Source organism: Lissotriton helveticus, chromosome 7 (genome assembly GCF_964261635.1).
Source record: "Lissotriton helveticus chromosome 7, aLisHel1.1, whole genome shotgun sequence".
Classification (NCBI taxonomy): domain Eukaryota; kingdom Metazoa; phylum Chordata; class Amphibia; order Caudata; family Salamandridae; genus Lissotriton; species Lissotriton helveticus.
The window spans coordinates 1,459,226,591-1,459,244,740 of NC_136068.1; positions in this window are offsets into that span (position 1 = coordinate 1,459,226,591).

The window sequence follows — 18,150 nt, forward strand, 5'->3', positions numbered from 1 at the left end:
TATGTGGGCAGGGGAGTGTGCCATGGTCAGTATGGGAATCAGGTATGAGTCAGGTAGCAACCACTTGTTTGTGGCTTTTGTCCGCCAGCAGCCTTCGTCATCTTTCACTCCCACCCGTGTCCATTCAGTCAGTTCGTGTTGTGTGCTAGCGTTTGAATGTCTCTGATAGTGTCCTTAGCGTCAGTCCAGTTTTCTGCTTGTGACCTGGTCACGTACATACGCGTGGTCGTCCTATTTTCAGCTGTCGTTCGGGCAGTGATGTCGGCTAGCGCGTTTCCCTGTCCAATAATGTCCGTCACCCTTTTGTGTGCCTGGCATTTGATGACCGCAAGCTTTTTGGGGAGAAGGACAGCTTCGATCAAGGTGGAGACTAGATCCCCGTGTAGAATGGGTGTGCCGTGTGAGGTCAAGAATCCCCTCTCCCTCCAAAGGAGTCCGAAATGGTGAACCACCCCGAAGGCATACTGGCTGTCGGTGTAGATGTTAGCTGTGATTCCTGCTGCTAGGATGCAAGCTCGTGTTAGGGCAATTAGTTCCGCTGCCTGAGCAGATCGTTGCGTGATGCGGGCTGTCTCGATTACAGCTCGAGCCGTGGTGACTGCATAGGCAGCGGAAGTGGTGCCATCGGGGAGTTTGATGCAAGAACCGTCCACCCACAGCTCCCCGTCGGGGTCAGGGAAAGCCGTGTCTCTGAGGTCAACCCTACTTCTAGTCTGTTCGTCTGTGAGAGTCACGCAGTCATGTATAGGGTGAACATTGGGATCGTTCTCTGGTAAGGGTAACAGAGTTGCCGGGTTCAGTGTGGTGCATCTTTTCAGGGTGATATGGGGTGCAAGCAAAGTCAGTTCGTATCCGGTCAGTCGTGCGCTCGTCAGGTGTTGCGTCTTGGTTTGGTTCAGGAGGGTGTCGACTGCGTGGGGTACCAATACCGTGAGGGAATTCGAGAGTACGATCCCCTCACTCTGTCGGATAGAGATTGCAGCAGCAGCCACGGCTCGAAGGCAGGCAGGTAAGGCCCTGGCTACAGGGTCAAGAGTGGCAGAGAAGTAAGCGCACGGTCGTTGTCTCGGGCCAGGGGCCTGGGTCAGGACGGACAAAGCGCACCCCTCCCTTTCGTGAGTGTAAAGGGAGAAGGGCTTTCTGTAATCTGGGGTACCCAGGACAGGGGCCGAACAAAGGGCATCTCGTAGTTCAGTGAAGGAGGTCTGACACTCAGGGGTCCAAGGGAGAGGGAAGGGGATGTCTTTACTTAGCAGAGAAAGCAGCGGTTTCACAATGAGGCTAAAGTTTGGTAACCACTGTCGACAGAAGGAGGTGAGGCCCAGTAGGGAGCGAACCTGTTTCTGGGTCTTAGGGACAGGAGTTTCAAGAATGGTTCGGATCCGGTCGGGAGTGAGTTTCCTTCCTTCTTTGGACAAAAGGTGACCTAGGTAAGTGACTTGGGGTTGGCAGAATTGCAACTTCTTCTTGGAGACCTTGTGACCACTTTCCGCAAGAAAGTGTAGGAGTTGAATGGTGGCGGTAACCGCTAATGGGGTAGTGTCAGCTGCCAAAAGGATGTCATCGACATATTGTACCAACACCACTCCATCGGGTAACTGGACTTGATCCAGTTGTCGTTTTAGGGCCTGGCTGTAGATGCTAGGGCTTTCTGTGTAGCCCTGGGGTGCTCGGCAAAACCTATATGAGCGGGCTTTTAGGGTAAAGCCGAAGAGATATCGGCTGTCTGGGTGGATGGGGATGGAAAAGAATGCATTTTTGAGGTCGATGACAGTGAAGGTGGTGGCAGTAGGAGGAATCAAAGTCAGGATGGTGGTGATGTCTGAGACCACAGGGTACTGGGGTACCACCACTTTGTTGATCTCTCGGAGGTCGATGATAAAACGGTATGCTCTCTCATCTCCCTCTCCCTGTTTCTTGATGATGGGCAAGATAGGGCTGTTGCAAATGTTGCTAACCACTTCCTCTACCACTCCTGCGTCTATCAGTGACTGGATAATCTTTACCAATGCCTTCTCGCCCTCGGGCGATATCCGATATTGTGGAAGTTTTGGGAGTGTTGCGTCTGGTCGGACAGTAATGTGCACTGGGTCAATCAACATACGTCCTACGTCCGAATCCGTTTTGGCCCACAGATACGGAGGCAGAGTGTCAAGCAGGGATGCGTCAGTGTCGGTGATGGAAAACATGTGTTGGGGAGAGCAATGTCTAAGCAGAACGGGGTTGTCGTAAAGAAACACTCGAACTCCATCTTGAGAACATCTGATCGTCGCTCGGAAGTGTTTTAGTAAGTCAAGTCCCATAATGGCGTCAGGGCTATTGGAGGAGAGCAAAAACGTGGTGTCAGTGGTGTTGTTTTCTACGTCAAAGAGAATCGGGGCAGACAAAGGGTTAGTTGAGGGCGTTCCGTCGAAACCTGTCGATGTTATGAGTGAGCCAGACAAGGGTGCCCTTGGAATCAGTCGTTTAGATAACGCGCTACGGGTTGCGCCAGTGTCTACCAGAAATGGAGACTTGGTACCCAGGACCTTAGCAGTGACGTAAGGGCCCTGCTGGTCAACATAGAGCTCGACTGGATCCCTCCCTTGCCCTTGGCTGTCCTATGCGAAGTCGTGGGCGTCCTCATAGTCGGATTGCTGATATTGGTTCTGCCTGGGTCGATCAAACGTATTTGGTCTGCCTGATCTGTCGTTAGTCGTGTCATTTGGGGGCCCTCGCTGTTGTCCCTTATTTCTCAGTCCATTTGCTATGTCCCTGGGGTCTCTGTTTTTGATTATTTCCAAAAGAACTGGGCACTGGGATTTCCAATGGCCAGTTCCTTTGCAGAAAGCACACTGGTTCTCTCTAAGGTCTGTGCGTCCACTGTAGGAAGTCAGAGTGCGGTCCTGGGGAAATGTAGTCTTAGGGACGTTCGTCTGGTAATTTCCCCGATATTGGTCTCGTCCTATAGTCACCCCTTGCAGTTTGGCAATCATCACCCTCTCTTTCAGGTCCTTTTTCTTTTTCTCTGTTGCCCTATCGTTTTCATTTTTCTGATGTTCATAATATTGGGCCATTTGGAGAATAGCTGTAGGTTTGGAGGCTGCCCAACTACTCTCGCTGGCCTGTAGTTTCTGGGAGATCTCCGATGACAGACCCTTAACATAATTCTGGACAAACAGATGGTGTCCGGTTGCAGTGGTCATGTCCTGGCCGCTGTAATCAGAGAACACCGTTTCAAACCGGGAGAAGTATTCCGATACATCCTCCTGGGGTTTCTGGCGACAGGCTGTTACTATCGACCAGTCCACTTTCTTTTCTGGAATCAGGGTTTTTAATTTCTCTACGATTCTATCCGGAAGGTCTAGAATGGATTTCAAAGGCTTTTGTCCTGGTCCCCGTTGTTTATCCAGATCATCGAGTTGTGACCAGGTATGTCCAAACAGCTCAAGGTGGTCGACTTTCCGGATTTGCTTCCATACATCAGCTGGTAGACATAACCCAAAGAACAAGTCGATGTCAGCCAGGGTCATAATCGTTGAACCCAGGGCTGTACCCAATTCAGTATAAAAGGCAGTGGGGTTTTTACGTAGGTCGGGCAGAGATTTCCGGAATGTCAGAATCTCTTGCCGGTCCCAGGGCTGGTAGACCCAGTTGTACACTACCCTTCCTTTTGCATCCTGGTGGTTTGCATCATCGTTAGTCCCTGAACCTCGGGGTGGTACCCAGTAAGGGGCAGCCTCTCGTATTGGCATCATAGTGTTAGGTTGTTCAGTTTGAGGTTCGGTTGCTACGGGTGTCGCGGGTTTAGTCCCCGATTCTCGTTCAGTGAGGTGGCGGAAAACCTCAAGCGTACGCGTAAGGAGGTCCGACACATCACACTCGCCCTCTTCCCCGATATCGACCTTCCGGTACAGAGCCGTTAGGTTCTCGGGACCTTTGTCTCGATATCGGTCCTCGTATGCATTCAAGATATGGTAACACAGTCGTACGGTAAAATGTCGTCTGTGACTCCCAGTATATGAGTTAAACACATCCGTGATGTGCTCCTCACCTTCCTTCCTTCCTATCAGTGCTTTTGCTATCCGGTCGATCCCTGCTCGCTCATCTTTGCTTAGTCTGTTTGTTCTTGCAGGGCCAGCCCCTCGAGTCTCAGGGTCGCCTAACGTTGTCGTTGATGCAATATTTAACACAAAGGGTTCGGCAGGCACAGAGGCAATGGGGGCCGAAGCTGTGGCGGTACTTTCGTTTGCACCTGGGGGTGGTGCGTGCTGCGCTAGGGGTTGGGAAGGGGCATATGGAGGGGGCATGTAGATGATAGGAGGACCTAACAGCAGATCCTCGTTGGCTCGTTGTTTCGAGGGTAAATCAGGGTAGAGCGTGGAGGAAGTTCTAACCGGACACTGGCTCGATGTTTCCATTTCTAGTTTCTGTTTAGCTTTCTCTCTTTCTTTTATCTCTTTTTCCAGTTTCTGGGCGGCTAGGTGGGCTGCTTTTCGCAGCTCTTTTCCCAACCTACTCTCAGTTTTCTTTTTACGTTGTTCAGTTTCTTTGCGCCACATGCCGAAACTATCAAGCATAGTGGGTGTTGTCTTGCTTTTACCAAGGGCAGTTTCTAGCGCTTTTATTTTATCATCATCGAAGGATCCTATCAGTGGCCACTGGCTTTCTCGATCCTTTTTCGTGTATTTATGCCATAGTTTGCTATAGGCTATAGAGATCAATCCATGCTTCGTGAACATGTCCTTATTAGGGGTGCCTTCCAGTGGGGCTGGATGGTCCATCTCTAATAGGCGGTCCGGGCTAAACAGGCTACTAATCAGTGGGGAGAAGACAGACATGACGGCTCGTAACGAGGGACAAAAAGTCAGCACTGCCTATCTTATCACTGTGTGCAAAGACTGGACAGAATATTTCTATTCTACGTTGTTTGCAGGCAGTGAATACCTCATGAATCAAATAACAAAAAGACCAATAAATAACAATGGGGAGAATGAGTAGGTCCGCAAAGATCTGCGTTACCTACCCCTTTCACTATCTGCAAAAAGGGAGGTCTCTTCCCTGTTTGCAGACAGAGAATCTCCAGAAAACAATAGTTTTGCGAACAACAGTTCAGTTTCAAGTAATTATTCAGTGGGGGAGAAAAAAAATAGGCACGACGGCTGCCTTACCTATCCTCCACTGTTTGCAAAGAGAGAGCCTGTTGTTTCTCCGTTTGCGGACAGCGAATCTCCAAATAAATAAAAAGAGCAATACTAGTATTTCCTAAACAGTCAAGCAATTATTTCGCAACTTGTCGTGTTTACACGACCTTACCCGGACCGCATGGACAGTTTCTTGTCTTCCGAATCCAGCGCCCGATCGTCCTCTCTTCTCCGTTATCCTCGCGGCACTCCTGATGGTTCCCAGTCAGGACCGTAGATCACTCGAGAGAGGTCTGTTCGGAACCAGTGAAGTTCGGATGATCGGCTGTCAGACGAGGGTCTATCGGACAGGCGCGCTCCCGATCGTTGCAGTCGTTCACTCTGTCGTCAGGACCTCTCCCACTGGATCCACGAGTCGCTGATGGGCCCCACGCTTGGGACGCCAATTGTAAACGGGTTGAACGCTACCAACCAGAATATAAGGTTCTTAAGTATTGCCCGGCGGTGTCGCCTCTTGAACCCACAAGATATTTAACAAATGAAGAGGCAGGCGCTGGAGACTGGAAGGCAGGAAACAAGGTTTTATTTTCTCCGGAGGAGAAACACGTCAGTTGGACAGCAGGTATCGTTCTGAGGTGCTCTGCTCGCATCTCTGAGGCCTGGCCTCTTATACACAAGTTAATCACTTTATTGCATTAAACACATTCTTGTTAATACTTTGATGTACGAAAAAGACATCCTCGGAATCCCCCTTCGGGCCCGTTCCCACACATATCTACAGTAGAAGTCCCCACCCTGGTCACAGCAGGTGAGGACTATCGCGCAGCTGGATATTCCTGCCAATTCATGGAATGCGGGGTTCGATCGGATCTCATGGGGTGGGGGCTTTGATCAACTCGGGGGTCCTTTGATGAGGGAAGCTTTCTATTGCACGGGGAGGGGCAAGGGATAGTATCGGCAGAGCTGGGTGTCGGCCTGGGAACGGGGAAGACAAACGGGCACACGGGGAAAAGGGGGTTTGCATCTAAGGGCCGGGGATCATGAAAGGGAAGAAGGGAGGTGTCGCGCTGGGAACAGGATGAGGGCCTGGGGCAGAGCAGCGCCGAAGAGGGGTTTATGACTCAAGGCAGGTGCAAGCAGGGGGTTGTCGGCATGTGGGGGCTGCCTGCGAGGCTAGGAGAGGGAGAGACGCGCTGGTTATCAGAAAAGGGCAGGGAAGCCATGGTGTTCAAAATGGCGGCTGTTTACGTGCACGAAAGGGTTCGAGAAGAGCAAGAGGGCGCCGATAATGTTGACGGTTTCAGCCTAACTTTCAACAACGGTGGTGGAGTCAACCAGTGACCGGGCCATTTCTTTATGCTGGGCCCGCTCTTGCCAGGTCGACCGCCATTTTGAGAGTTCGGTAGCTACTGGCGATCGCGGGGTCAAATGAGCGGACGGGCTCCACCCTGCCGGGCGAGACGTTGCAGCATCGTCACAGTGGAAGAACCCTTTTCCGGGCGCCTGGAGCGCTGAGGGTGCAGCTGGGAAGCCTTCACCTGGGGAGGCGGGAGAGGCCTGTTCGCATCGTCTCTCCCTCCCAGTGCACCCCACGGCGTCTCGCTTGACATTTGTTATGGCCGGACCAGGCGATGAGGACGAGGGGGGGGGAGGAGTCGGAGGCATGTGCAAGACATCCCCCCCAGTGTTGTCAAAGCCATTATTGAAGAAAGAAGAAATGTCCCGTCCGTCTTTGGGCCGCACCTCCGGTGGATGGTGGCCGGACGCCCTTTGCTCTGGTCCCATGAACGGGTTCCTTGGCTCATCGGCTGCAGCCGGATCCCGTCGGCCCCAGCCCCCGGCCGTTGGTGGCCGGACCGGGAGAGAGTGTGGAGGGACAACCTGCAACTCTCAAGGGCCACCGCGGCCGGACTGGGAGAGAGAGGGGAGGGTCGAGGAGATGGACATTCCCCCCCCTGAAACTCTCCAGTGTTGTCAATCCCCCTGGCCGGGTCCCGCTGGCCTCGGCCTCTCCTCCGGCTACACCCTACGTGATGATCTCCTGGCCGAGGCGTGGCAGCAGGACCCGCCTTATATGTGTTGCTTCCGGCTGGGCGTAGCCGAAAACCTGTTGCCCTTTGGAAGTTTCTAGAATGGGGCGGATGTCTGCTGACTTCTATCTTTCCCAGTTTGCCGTTATTTGGCCGTGGCAGGCGGTGGGACAGACACGTTTTGGGGCAGTGAGGGGCGATGTTTTCAGGTTTCTTATTACGGGCTTACTTGTAACGTTTCTTGTTTCTAGGACAATAATAGGTTTTATCATTACGTATTGTTATCGTTTCTTTGTTTGTTATTTAATAAAAAGTTCATCAGTGGCCTACTGATTTTCGTTTTCCTATTCTTTTCTTTCCAGGTTGTTTCATGCTAAAGTTTCTGTTAACAGGATACAGTGATCACTTCGTTATTATTGCATATGTCCTTTTCACTAGGGGTGCTCTCTGGTCGGGCCAGATGACCTATCTCTAGTAAATGGTCTGGGTGAAACAGGTGCATCAATCAGTGGGGAGTAGATAGGCATGACAGATTACAACGGGGGAGAAAGGTCCGCATTACGTACCCTTTCACTACTTGCAAAGATTTTCCTACGTTTATTTGCAAACAGGGAATACCTCCAAAAAGAACTAATTCCCAAACAGTCAATGTTCGGACAATCAATCAATCAATGAGGAATGAAATAGGTACGACGTGTTAAAGGCTTGCGTTACCTACCCTTCACTATCTGCAAAGGGAGAGAGAATATTCCTATTCTTCCTCGTTTGCAGGCAGAGAAGATCCTTAAGAGAACCAACTTCGAACAATTCAATGCTCGATTCAAACAATCAACAAGGGGTACTGTGAACAGAAATGAACGCCGCTTATGTACATACACATTGCTATTTTCAACAGGTTGTTCCTAATGTTTCTATTTTAGCGAGGTCAAAAAGAGATCCCATTAGTGGCCTACTGATTTTGCTCGATTCCTTTTGGTTTTTTACACGATTTTTCGCTATCTGCAAAGACTAAACAGAGTATTGCGACTCTGTGCTTGTTTGTAAATAGAGAATGAACCAAAGAGAACAATCAATCAAATGGAGAGAGAAGCAGGCACGACGGATTACAACGGGGGCAAAGGCCTGCGTTAACTACCCTTCACTATCTGCAAAGAGAGAGTACTCCTAATAGAAATGAGGGGTGGGGGGCAGCATTCAAAGCAGATCAGTGTGCATAAACACGAAAATGTTTTTACTTACCACGTACTTGACATTCGACAGTGTATGATATTTGCTATTAAAAAACCATTGAAATTCACTGAAAAAACCATAGGTTATAGACCATATATAGTTAGGAATTAGCATTTACAAAACCTTGAAAATTCACTGAAAAAACCATAGGTTATAGACCATATATAGTTAGGAATTAGCATTTACAAAACCTTGAAAATTCACTGAAAAAACCATGGGTTATAGACCATATATAGTTAGGAATTAGCATTTACAAAACCTTGAAAATTCACTGAAAAAACCATAGGTTATAGACCATATATAGTTAGGAATTAGCATTTAAAAAACCTTATTTTACTCACACAAAACCATTGAAATTCCATATATAGTTAGTTGCACTAACTATATATCGCGCACCCGCAATCCACTGTTGATCATGTCACATATTACATCATTCATGACATGGTCAGTGACATCACTGATGACATCACTGATGACATCTCAAATGACATCACTGATGACATCAATGATGACATCTCATTTGACATCATTCTTGTGCTAATACGATAAACCTCTTCAGACTCTAATATAACCTTAGATACACTCAGTGTATACAGACACTCACACACTGTCACTCATCCATGGAGTTACTCACACACCTAGTCAGTCATGCAAATAAACAATCTCACCTCCATTTCTTCAACTATACAGTTATACACACCTTACTTATTCAAACATATACTAACACATATTTACTCTCTTATACAATCCCTGATACAAGTTCACAATGATCCATACAACCACTCACACATTCAGTGGCTCTCATGCACAGTTATTTATATATGCCAACTCTCACATGTACTGTGTTTTACATATGTACTTACTATGACATGTAGCATTGAGATATCCATTCACTCATCAATACACTCATGCACACAGTCAACTGCCCATGTAGCTGTTTCCACATGCACTCTTGAACTCATACACCTAGTGAATCAACTGCTCACACATCTATGCACAGAGTCACACACCTCCCAGCCACCCCTACACAAACTCAATCTCCCATACAAATATTTGGGCAACCAATCAATAACACATATAGCCTCTCGTATAGCTAATGATCAACACATGCAGCAGTTTACAGAACAACAGACATAATGATGCACAAATTAAGACAGTTTAGTCACTAACCCATGCACTCAGTGAGACACATTTAATCACTCACTCATACAGTCAGTCATGCACCTACTAAATCCTTCATCCAGACACTTATACATCCACTCATTCTTCAATATGTAACACATATTTTAACTTTACAGAAACATACAGTCACTGGATGTTGTCATCAGTGATGTCATCAGTGATGTCATTTGAGATGTCATCAGTGATGTCATCAGTGATGTCACTGACCATGTCATGAATGATGTAATATGTGACATGATCAGCAGTGGATTGCGGGTGCGCGATATATAGTTAGTGCAACTAACTATATATGGAATTTCAATGGTTTTGTGTGAGTAAAATAAGGTTTTTTAAATGCTAATTCCTAACTATATATGGTCTATAACCTATGTTTTTTTCAGTGAATATATATATATATATATATATATATATATATATATATATATATATATATTTAATATAAAAGTGTATGATTTATTTTGAATTATGGCAACAATTTTCAGGCCCTATGTTTTTTTTTTCTATTTGTTAGATTTCCTTGTTTTCATTGATGTTTGGCATTTCTAGATTTTTTCGCTATTTGGGTATGTTGACATTATTTGTCTTCATATACTGTCATACAGCCACTAGGAATGTTTACATGCATTCCATCTGTCAACAGCAAACCTTTGATGGTTCATATAAAACACCACAACTATTAATATGTTAATGTCTAATCCTTACCTTCCATGGTTGCAAATTGCACATAGTTCTGCTCACATCCGAACCTTTTTTAACTTGGCAGGGCTGCATGGCATGCACAGTATGTGCAATGGCATATACAGCATTATATACATTTAACGCTGCCCAAAGCTGATCTGCACTGTAGAAAGTGGCACTGAGCAATTTCAAATCCTCTGTTCCTGTGCAATAAGTTTTTTTGAGCCAGGGATCTATAGTTGTTTTGTTTTTGCTTGGGCCATCCCACTGACAATCAAACACCTCCTCCCAGAAAGCCTTAATAAAAATATCCCCAGGAGCGCTGAAGGGGTGGACCCGAAAGAGGAAATCATTGAGGCCTGGAATCTTTCCAGTTTTAGGGGAGAATCCAATGGTGCCTTCTAAGGTGCTCTTGTGATATGGTTCTTTGAGAATAGTGTGGATGATGGTCCAGCCATCACTGGCTAGCCAGACTTTACCTCGAACTCCATCTCTGGCCAAAGCATCCATGACAGGGGCAAGGAAAGAAACTGTTGCAAAAATCATGATGGCATTTGCAGTAGAGGTCCTGACAGTTTCTACTATGTTGTTAATCACACTCCTGGAGGTTGTCATAGGGAGCAACTTGTAGTAAGCCACACAGTACCCAGCCTCTTGAAGCTGGTTGTAGAAGACCTGGCTCCCCTGTAAACCATAATCACTTTCTTCTGCCAGAATTCCAACCCATGTCCATCCAAAATAAATCACCAGCCTGGCCAACCCATAGGCCTGGTCAACATCACTAGGCGTAGTCCTCAAGAAAGAAGGGAACTGGATCTTGTCACTCAGAAAAGGGACTGAGGCAGCAAAGCTAATCTGAAAAGGGGGAAAGAGATATGAGTTGGAATCCTCAATTATTAGAACTATCCAAATGCAAACATTTCTGTGACGAGATTGTTTATTCTGCTTACTTCTACTACATGAGAAAGATTCCAAATCCATAAGTGAATGATAGTGACCTGAACAGAATTAAAAAAAAACTCTTTATATGGCTGGCAACATCTGAAATTATTACACTTTGAAGACTTATGGTTAAAAATATATTTCAAGGACTCCACCGGAGTGAAGAGTTTCCATCTAATGACTTCAGAAATGCAAGGGGTGGTTTGATGCAAAATTAAATATAATTGTTAATTATTTTCAATACTTGCAAGAAGGCTGCTTTTGATCTTAACAGCTTCCAACAGACCATGTTGCTGCTGGTAGTGAAGAAGAATCAGAAAGTCGTACAAGGAGACAGAGTGCAATAGAGTGATAGCCAGAGAAAGTCTGGAGCTGAGAGATAGGAATGGCCAGTCTCTGGTCCAACACTGGCCTTCTCAGAAACAAAAAAAATGACCTCATTAAGTCCCCTGCTTCTAATTGTCTTCTCCTTGAGTCTAGCAATTACCTCCTTATGCTACTCAAAGGCAGGTGAATATACAGCTGATGGTACAGGCTGCATAAATTATTTAGTTCTAGTTATGATGCTTATTCCAGGGGACACTGATACTGTCTACAAATGCTATTGAATATGTAGGACCATGGCTTAGATAGCATAAACATAGCCAGTGCAACTGTATTTTTACACTGAAAATGTTGGCTGGGATAAATATAAAGAGGCATTCATGAGAAGAAGTTGTAACCAAAAAGAACAGGACAACCTGACCAAGCTTCAGCACAACCAAAACATTCAAAGTCAAAGTGATATTGGTGCAGCACACTTCCCATGCCCGTTGTCCCCAGGCACAAATCCGGTCAGCAAATTATAAACAAAAGGTGGAAGGCGGACTCATTAAGGAATTACACAGATGCTTTTAGTCCGAGAGTTTTTTTCTTCTTTATTTAGGTAATTTCACCCAATACACACACACAGCCAACGCGTTTCGTTACTTGTCGTAACTTTGTCAGGGCTGAAAACAAACATGACAAGATACAAATTACATTCAAGACTTTACAAGCAAAAATTATATGCAACAAACTTGTAAAAGAAAAAGCAAGACGGAAGACATGACAAGTGTATGTTTAAAAACATATTACAATCACAAAACATATGAAATCACAATTCGAGCTCGAATTGTGATTTCATATGTTTTGTGACAGGATGTACAGGTTTGTTGCATATAATTTTTGTTTGTTAAGTCTTGAATGTAATTTGTATCTTGTCATGTTTGTTTTCAGCCCTGACGAAGTTACGACAAGTAACGAAACGCGTAGGCTGTGTATGTGTATTGGGTGAAATTACCTAAATAAAGAAGAAAAACTCTCGGACTAAAAGCATCTGTGTAATTCCTTAATGAGTGTGCCTTCCACCTTTTGTTTATAATGAGAAGAAGTTGTAGCTTACAAAATGGTTGATGCAAAAAGAACAGATGATGGACAGAATGTAGAATAAATCAAACAGTCACAGATCTGGGTTAAATCCATATTTTTTTTGCACACCATGCCATTCCAGTTTATACCCAGTCATATGTAAATCAGTCTTGACCCTTCTTCCAATGAGAACAGCACAGCCGGAACTGCCATGCCTGGTGCTCCCTGGAACAACACAAGCATCCTGGGACCAGTTTTGGGGTATCACCCCTCATATTAGCCAGGCTAGCTTGAATGAGGTGGCGTAGCGAGCACGGGGCCCATATCTGGACATATACATCCCAATTAGGAAGACAAATGCAAAAATAACAGATGACGGACAGAATGCAGAATAAATCAAACATTCACCCCAGACACAGACCTGGGTTGAATCCATCATTTTTTTGAAGACCACACTGTTCCAGTTTAGACCGAGCAATATGTAAATCATTCTTGACCCTGCTCCCAGAGGGGACAGTCCAGCCTGAACTGCCAGGCCAGATCCTCCCTGGACCAGAAACTTGCATCCTGAGACCGTTTTAGGAGTATCACCCCATATCAGCTAGGCTACATTAAATCTTTTAACGTAGCGCACACTGGACCACGGTTGGGCATACCCTTCCCACTTAAGGTGACAAATGCAAAAAACAACAGATGAGGTAAGGCTTGCAGAATAAATCAAACTTTCACCCCCAGTCACAGATCTGGGTTAAATCCATTATTTTTTGCACGCTATGCCCTTCCAGTTTAGACTAAGCCATACTCAATTGAGTCTTGATCCTGCTCCAAATGGGAACAGTCCAGCCCAAACTGCCAGGCCAGGTCCCCACTGCACCAGAAACAACCATCCTGGGACCGGTTTCGGAGTATCACCCCTCATTAGTCAGACTGGCTTGACTCTGTTGGCATAGTGAGCATAGGACCCCTGTCTGGACATACACTTTTCGGATGTATGACATTACAACGCATGCTATTACATCGCATGCTTTTACAGCGCGGTTTTTTCAACGCATACCATTACAACGCATAGTGCTTTTAGGCGCTGGATAGTGAATTGTTTAATTTACTATTCCAACTCCAGTCCCCGTGGATAGTAGGGAAGGTGTTGGATAGTACATTAAACCTATTCCCTATCCTAGAGCGCCCCTCAGCGCAATGCGTTGTAATGGTTTGCGTTGTAAAAGTTGCGTTGTAAAGGCACTGCGTGGTAAAAGTTGCGTTGTAAAGGTTGTTTACCACACTTTTCACTTAGGGAGACAAATGCAAAAAGAACAGTGATGAAGGGAGTGCAGAATAAATAAAACATTCACCACCAGTCACAGATCTGATTTAAATCCATCTTTTTTCGCACCCTACACAGTTCCAGTGTAGACCTAGCCATATGCACATCAGTCTTGACCCTGCTCCCAATGTGTACAGTCTTGCCCGAACTGCCAACCAGGTACTCACTGGACCAGAAACAAGCATCCTGGGACGGGTTTCAGGGTATCACCCCTCATCGGACCAGGCAGTTTAGGCTGGACTGTTCTCATTGGGAGCAGGGTCAAGACTGATTTGCATATGGTTAGGTCTAAACTGGAATGGGTGGCATGCAAAAACGATGGATTTATCCTATATATGTGATTGGAGGGGGATAATATTTGATTTATTCTCCATTTCGTCCATCAGTTATTCTCAGCAGGTATGCTACAGTGTTTTTGGGGCACTAATTGCATTTCTTGTTTGGACTGTTGTACTTCAATTATTTAGACCATGGACGCTTGTTAGCATTGCTAGTTTATGTTAAGTGGGACAGTACAAGCAATCTCAGCTGGGCTGATATGCATTTAATGGGGCAGTACCTTGCACTTTATTGCAGTGCTGCCATACCAGCTCTTCTGTCTAGGAACACCCTGCTGTTTTTAAACATATTTTAATTTAGAATAAGAGTTACAGTATTAATAAAACCTCAGTCAGCAAGCAATAAAATGCGCTGTCGCTCACTTACCAGACGCAAACCCATCATTTAGCTTGTCAAGTACCTTGTAATAGAATACCCTCACTAAACTCCAAGCCAGTAGTTCAAGCATAGATGCCCTAAAAGCAGCAAAATGGGAAGGAGAAAAAAAAACCAATCAATGCACAGGCTCCCAAAGAAAGCTGAGACCAGCACATGTTCACCTACCCCTACCCAACTGGAGGGAACTGTTTTACGCAACCTAATAATCTGGGTTTATTATACCCCACTCCCAAAACAATAGAACTTATTTGTATAATAAATAAGTAGGCTAACCACCTTAATCAAAAACTTAAGGTTTTGTGGCATACCTCCCTTTACTACGGTGTAGATTCATGTTCTAGAGATTGTGGAATTCTGGCAATTGGCCATAAATCATAAAAGTTTAATGTTGATGGTGTGGATTCTAGTGAAAGCAGCTCCGGGCTAGATGATTTAGCTGAAGGTCACATCTGTAAGAAATAAATAAATCCAGCTAATGCATCAAGCTGTCTGCTTCACTTTTATTACCATTCACATCATTTTGTTTGTGACAATGGGAACAAGCACAAAAAAAAGAATTTGGATGAGCGCAAGCAGAGGAGAAAGTGACTTGAGCTACACAATTGAGCAGACTAGGGGAAGGTTACTCAGTGAGAAAGGTTGCAATAAAACAAAGTTGGATGGGGCTGCTCAAACACGAGAGCCCTCACGTGAGGCCATTCAATAAGGGAAGGAGACATATTATGTGTGAGGTCAAAAGACACGACCAAGCTCGCAGGAAGTGACACCTGAAGCGGGAGTCATCCAAGGAAGAAGTTGCCCCTCGGGATACCTAACATGGCTCTGGTGCAAAGACATAGGAGACCCTGGCACATGAATGTAGAAAAAAACAAGCCATCCATGAACAATAAGTAACCAAGCATACCTGAAAAATACATGACTAGACAGCCAGTCACTGCATCTGGTAATCATACCGTTTTTCACACAAGTTAGAGGAAAGACAATCAGGAAGCGTTGAGTCACAATAAAGGAAGGAGAAAAAAGACTAGAGGACTCAACATACAACCATACAAATTATGTATGGTAATTTCCTAATACAAAGAAAATACAAGATTGACAATTGTTTTAGATTGTTTTGGTAGCTAGTTATTTTAGTTTCAGTGTTACAGTTATTGTGACTGATTGTGTTAGATAGTTATTTAGGGGTAGGTTTGGGTGAAGAAAGTATGCCACTACCTTCTACATTTCTTCCTACCCCATATAATCCACTTTTTCCCTGGAAAACATATTTGTAACTCAAATTGTAGCTGCCAGAGGAGATAGGTTTGGTCTAGTAGGAAAGCAGGTAGTATTACTACACCATTGGCTGTGCTGATGGCGGAAAATTGTATGAAGACCTTTCTGAAACATCTCTGGGAATAGGAGATGCATATGATATGTCACAACAAGTGTTAGAATAACACTTTACTTCTAGGGTGAACAAAGTCTTTGAAAAACAGAAGGTTTATTTTAAAGTGCAAAAAGTACAAGAATATATTATATGATTAGTAGCAGCTTTCAGCATAACATTGATATCTTGCAAGCTTCAGTAATTCATCAATGAGCAGCTAGCTACACAAACAATAAAAGAAAAGTTACTAACAAAATATACTTCCTTAAAAGAGGCTATTTAGAGACCAATAAAGTGAGGCCAGTTTAGTTTTTCAGGACACAGAAGGTCCAGTCTGATGGCAGAGCCATGAAAGTGATTTGTATGAATTTATGAAAAAAAGGCCTCTTTGTGAACGTTTTCAGAACAAACGGAAGGATTCAAGGATTCAAAGAAGAGGATGGCACTTATATTCAATAGATAGTACTTTCATTAGGTAAACTGCAAGGGCAAGAAGAGACACAGGAGGAAACGAAGCTGAGGGGACATATACAGTAGTGGAAATGAAGAGAGAAAGTTATGAAAAGCTAGAAAAAGATCAATGAAATATGGAAGTGAGGGTACAATGTTAAGGATGCTGGCTGACTCAGGAAGTTTATACGCATTATTATCAATACATATTTTTGATAAAAAACTAAGAAAGAAAATAATAGACCTGAGTCAATCTGACTTTAGGAAAAATGAGATAACAGGAAACAAGGGGATAAAGCTAACATACAAAAAGAGAATGGTGTTTGGTTATGCTTAAATAATTGGTAATTGACCTGATTAGTTTGGTTGGTTGGTGACACCAAAAAGACATTAACCGAACTAGCAGTGGTACTAGAACCAATCAAAGAAAAAATAGTAAACATGTTTCCTAGAGTGTTCTGAGAAAAAAATTGGTACTACTTTTAGGATTCTCACAAGAAATCATAGTGAAGAATAATGTTATACCTGTTGTACACAAGGTCGACCTATACCCCACTCACTGAAAGAACTAATACAAAAGGAACGGGATATATGTTAGGCATAGAACATAATTGGGCTCATTTAGTCCTCTGAGTGGTATCATCCAATGTATGGTCACCCACTGAGGGAGAGAAAATATGTCTAGGTATCGACTTTTGTGGGCAACTCAAAAGTGTATGGGTGGATAGACGGCCACTCCCCAATATATCAGATATATTGAGTGTAATGGGAGAAGGAAACGTGTTCAGTGTAAGAAGTATGTCACTAGGTCAACCTACATGAACAATCAAGAACATTAACTTAATTCATGAGCCCGCTGGGGGCATTCTGTCAATGCAGAATGCCATTTAGATTGCCCTTAGCCTCAGCTGTTTTTGAAAGAGTAATGAAATCATTTTTTGATGGGATGGCTCAAGTACTATGCTTTAAAGATGACATACTGATAGAAGGAAAATCCACTGACACGCATTAAAGAAAGTTATGAAAATACTGGAGAAGCACACAACTGGATAAAACCACTGCCTGACCGACCCATTCCTAACACAACAGAAAAGCTCAATGCCATCAACCTCTTCTTCACTGAAAACATACCCATGGACAGCACATAGACGAAACCAAACCATCTTCATCTCTTGCACCCTCCCCTTCCTGTAGAATTCTGCAATAGTCACCCTTGAAAGCTCTATGTCTCCCAGATCTGGCTGAAATACTGTACTTCTTGAAAGCCACCACCTTACACACCGTAGAGGATGCCCTATTGAGCATTGATTAAGATGACCCCTGTCTCCTGATATACCTGGACCTCTCCATTTCCATTTATACAGTTGACCATCTCACCCTCATGCACACTCTATTGTAATGAATGTGATTCACCAACAATGTCTTTCACTGGTTGTCTTCATAACTTTCCAAACCAACACCAGTGTGTTCATATGGGCACCACCAGGTCACAAATCATCCCAATTACATGTGGAGTCCCCTCAGGGTTCCACTTAGTGTCCTGTTATCTTCATCTTTTACATGGAGCCACTTAGATAACGCACAGATAACACCATCAATATTCACCAATACACAACTTTACTTGAAAGTCTCAACTCTTGCGGACATGCAGTGCCTCAAACACTGCTTGCATATAATCCATACTTGGACGTCCAATGACTACCTGGAACTCAACCCAAC